This window comes from Octopus bimaculoides, chromosome 19 (assembly GCF_046866305.1).
Source record: "Octopus bimaculoides isolate indiv1 chromosome 19, ASM4686630v1, whole genome shotgun sequence".
In the NCBI taxonomy this organism is placed as follows: domain Eukaryota; kingdom Metazoa; phylum Mollusca; class Cephalopoda; order Octopoda; family Octopodidae; genus Octopus; species Octopus bimaculoides.
The window spans coordinates 35,955,664-35,960,439 of NC_142946.1; the positions used below are offsets into that span (position 1 = coordinate 35,955,664).

At 34.0% G+C, this 4,776-nt stretch overlaps 1 pseudogene; it reads right to left on the reverse strand.

Moving 5' to 3' along the window:
• Positions 1-2,316, reverse strand: part of LOC149131838 (uncharacterized) — a 17,993-nt pseudogene extending 15,677 nt beyond the window's left edge.
• Between the last annotated feature and the right edge of the window lie 2,460 nt (positions 2,317-4,776).

Consider the following 4,776-nt stretch of genomic DNA (forward strand, 5'->3'; position numbering starts at 1 on the left):
ACCATTTTCACATCACAGTTATCAAATATACATTCTGATGTTGTTCGTGTCATTGTTGCCGTTGTGATTCTTATAATTGCTGCTGCTGTCGCCGTTGCTGCGGTTGCACTTCCTTTTACTGCTTTAAGGATTTGCTGTTGTTGATGTCAATGTAGTTGTTATTGTTGTAGTCGTTGTCATAATAATAATAATAATAATAATAATAATAATAATAATTATTATTATTATTATTATTATTATTATCATTATTATTATTATTATTTTTATTATTATTATTATTATTATTATTATTATTATTATTATTATTATTATTATTATTGAGTGAGAGAGCAGTGCATGCCATCAAAGTGACATTGGGGTAAAATATACAAAGCCCAATATACCCATCATGACTACCCGTCTGATAAGGGTACACCAGGCACATGCATCACAACCATATGTGCGCGACATGGCGATCTCATATCAAGATAAACAGCGCATGAACTCGCAGGTGGGGCCCAGTTAGAATTTTCTTCAGGTCGAGTAGCCCATCCCGCTCAAAAGGTCCCTGAATAAGGTTTGTTTTAAGGATAATGAACAAAACACCCATGTTTCCAAAGGTGAATTATTCAAACCCCAAAGAATTCTTCTCAACACATGACTATGATGCTCCCCCACTACTTCTGCTCATGATCAGAGATGCACATATTGTCAGCCACCAAGGGACATGCTCAACTGGTTAAGGTCAAACAACTGACAAGCAAATCTGTGGTATTGAGCAGAATATTTGCTGTAGCCCATCTTTATTATTATTATCATTATTATTATTATTATTTTTATTATTATTAGTATTATTATTATTATTATTATTATTATTATTATTATTATTATTATTATTATTATTATTATTGTTGTTGTTATTATTATTATTGTTCAGTAGTTTTATTTTTATAGCGTGCTTTCACTTCACTACCGAGACGCAGCTCTGTGTGCCTTGGGTAATGTGCTGTGGTTTGCTGTGATGCTCTTATGGTTACTGTATTGAAAGTGTTTTACGTAGGATGTGTGCAGTACCCAGTAGTACAATTTTCTGTATGTTATATATATTTGTAAGCCCTGGTGTTTTTATTATGTATTTGTCTGAATATTTTTTTATCTGATAGGAATTGTTTCTGTTTTTAGATTCCACATTCGAGTTACCTGTATTTCCAGGTTTTTGCATTTTGAAAGTTTCTCTGTTTCTTTTAGAGAAACGTCGTCATCTGCTGGTATTGATACATCGATTAGAAAGCATTTTTTTCTTCATGATCTCTGATAACTATATCTGGCCTATTGGCCTTAATTTCTTTATCTGTGTGTATTGGCATATCTCAGAGTATGGTTGCTTTCTCGTTTTCTGTGACCTTTTCTGGCGTGTGCCTATACCATCTTTTTTCTGTTATTATTATTATTATTATTATTATTATTATTATTATTATTATTATTATTATTATTATTATTATTATTATTATTATTATTATTATTATTATTATTATTCAGTAGTTTTATTTTTATAACGTGCTTTCACTTCACTACCGAGCGCAGCTCTGTGCGCCTTGGGTATGTGCTGTGGTTTGCTGTGGTGCTCTTATGTTTACTGTATTGAAAGTGTTTTGCGTAGAACGTGTGCAGTACCCAGTAGTGCAATTTTCTGTATGTTATATATATTTGTAATTTTTGTTATGTATTTGTCTGAATATTTTTTTATTATACCTAAGGCACCTACTATGATAGGAATTGTTTCTGTTTTTAGATTCCACATTCGAGTTATCTCTATTTCCAGGTCTTTGTATTTTGAAAGTTTTTCCATTTCTTTTAGAGAAACGTTGTCATCTGCTGGTATTGAAACATCAATTAGAAGGCATTTTTTTCCTTCATGATCTTTGACAACTATATCTGGTCTATTTGCCTTAATTTCTCTGTGTGTATTGGCATATCCCAGAGTATGGTTGCTTTCTCGTTTTCTGTGACCTTTTCTGGCGTGTGTTTATACCATCTTTTATTATTATTATTATTATTATTAGTATTATTTCGTAACACAGTATAGGTAAAAATGTACCGGAGTCTTTAGTCATCTGTCTAGTCACAACAAGGACCTCAGACAGATAATACTTTCCTTAAGATGTGCGTTGTGCCCAATAAGGTTGCCTTTTGCAAGACATCAATCTTGCATGGGATTTCTAGTTGCCTTAAGAAGTCTTGAAGTTTCAGTGGGATTGAACCCAACTCTCGGATCACCATTGCTATCACTTTTACATTACCCTCTCGCATTCCATACAGTCGCATTTCCACTTTCATTTCGGAGTTCTTGGTGATTTTTTCAACCTCTTTATTCACAACATTCATGTCATTTGGTATGGCTACATAAATAATCTGACAGTTATCGTCCCTTTTATTCAATATGACAATATCCGGCCGACGATGTTCGATTACACGATCCATGTGAAAACCGTTGTCCCAGAGTATCGTTACTTTTCCATCCTCCTGCATAACTTTACTTGGTACATGCTCATACCAGTTCTCTGTTACTTCATACTGGTATTTACGGCATAGGAACCAATGAAGATACACACACACACACAATCACACACACACACGCACACACTTTTTGTGTAAGGCTCTCACAATCACTTACCAAGTGGGTCACATTTTCCACACTGTTTCCACAGAGTCTGCATTTCTGGGTGTCAGAATTTTTATAGATTTTATACTTCACTGAATTGGTAGCGAGATTTTGGACTGCAATGACCAGGTTTTCGGTGGTACGCTTCAAATCCCCCCGCTCAAGCCATGCCCACGGTGCTGTATTATCCTTAACATCTTGTGGATTACGTTCAAACTGTCCATGCATTCTCATTTCAAGAAGGTCTTCTTTTCTCTTCTCCTCAGCTCTTTGGTTAAACTCGTCCTTGTCCATCATTTCATCTGCATTTACACCCATTTACACCCATATCTTTCGCGGCATATTGCAGCAGGTCTTCATCGCTGTTTATCAAATACTCGGCAAGCGTTCTCCTTTCACTAATTATACAATGGTCTATACTAAATTAGTCCTCTGCCATTGTTATTATTATTGTTGAGTAGTTCTATTTTTATAACGTGCTTTCACTTCACTACTGAGCGCAGCTCTGTGTGCCTTGGGTATGTGCTGTGGTTTGCTGTGATACTCTTATGGTTACTGTATTGAAAGTGTTTTGCGTAGGATGTGTGCAGTGCCCAGTAGTGCAATTTTCTGTATGTTATATATATTTGTAAGTCCTGGTGTTTTTGTTATGTATTTGTCTGAATATTTTCTTATTATACCTAAGGCACCTACTATGATAGGAATTGTTTCTGTTTTTAGATTCCACATTCGAGTTATCTATATTTCCAGGTCTTTGTATTTTGAAAGTTTCTCTGTTTTTTTTAGGGAAACGTTGTCATCTGCTGGTATTGATACATCAATTAGAAAGCATTTTTTTCTTCATAATCTTTGACAACTATATCTGGTCTATTAGCCTTAATTTCTTTATCTGTGTGTATTGGCATATCCCAGAGTATGGTTGCTTTCTCGTTTTCTGTGACCTTTTCTGGCGTGTGTTTATACTATCTTTTTTCTGTTGTTATTCCATAGTGTTGGCATAGCTTGCAGTGTATATAGGTCCCAGCTCTGTCGCGTCTGTGAATATATTCCTTCTTAGCCAGGACTGGGCAGCCAGAGATTATATGATTTATTGTTTCTTGTCCATCTCCACATATTCTACAGTTACTTGTTATGTTTCTTTTCATTATATGTTTTTGGTAATTTCTGGTGGGGAGGCTTTGGTCTTGTGCAGCAATTAAAAATCCTTCAGTCTCTGCTTTGAGTCCTGGGCTTCTCAACCATTGCTGGGATATTTCTCTGTCTATTTCTTTTGCATTTAGCTTAGCCCATCGTTATTGTTATTATTATTATTATTATCATCGTTATTATTATTATTATTATTATTATTATTATTATTATTATTATTATTATTATTATTATTATTATTATTATTATCATTATTATTATTATTATTATTATTATTATTATTATTATTATTATTATTATTATTGTTATCATCGTTATTGTTATTATTATTATTATTATCATTATTATTATTATTATTATTATTACTATTGAAGTTGTTATTCACGCAGTAACTGTTGATGTAGTTATTTGCCGTTGGTGTAGTTGTTGATGTTGTTGCTGTTTTTGTTGTCACCGTCGCCGTGGTCGTCATCGTCGTTACCGTTGCTGCTGCTGCTGCTGCTGCTGCTGCTGTTGTTGTTGATTGTTGCTGCCAGCAGTATTCGTTATTCAAGTGTTCCTTCTCTTTCTCTGTCCTCCAATGCGCTGCATACTAGAGCCAAACATTCCTATCGCTATTTCCGCCATTAAATTGATAACAGAAAAACGAACTACCTCATTTTATTTATATGTTTTTCTTTATGTTTTTTTTTTTCGTTTTGCTATCCTCATTCCAGCTGTATTAATCTGTTTATTATTTCTTTGTTTTCTTGTGTTTTAGGTTTTTTTTAAAATTTTGTTTTATTTACGCGTTTATTTAAATTTCGTCATCTCTAGATTTCTATCCAGAAGTCAAGAGTCAGCGATTGATGCTTCTGTGTTGTTACTCCCTCGATAGAAAGTTCAGTAGCTCATATCCGACCAAATTATTCTACCTATTTCACGTTCAAACAGGCCAGATCCAGCTTTTCACATCTACCCTACAATACCATTCTAAAAGCAAACAGTTA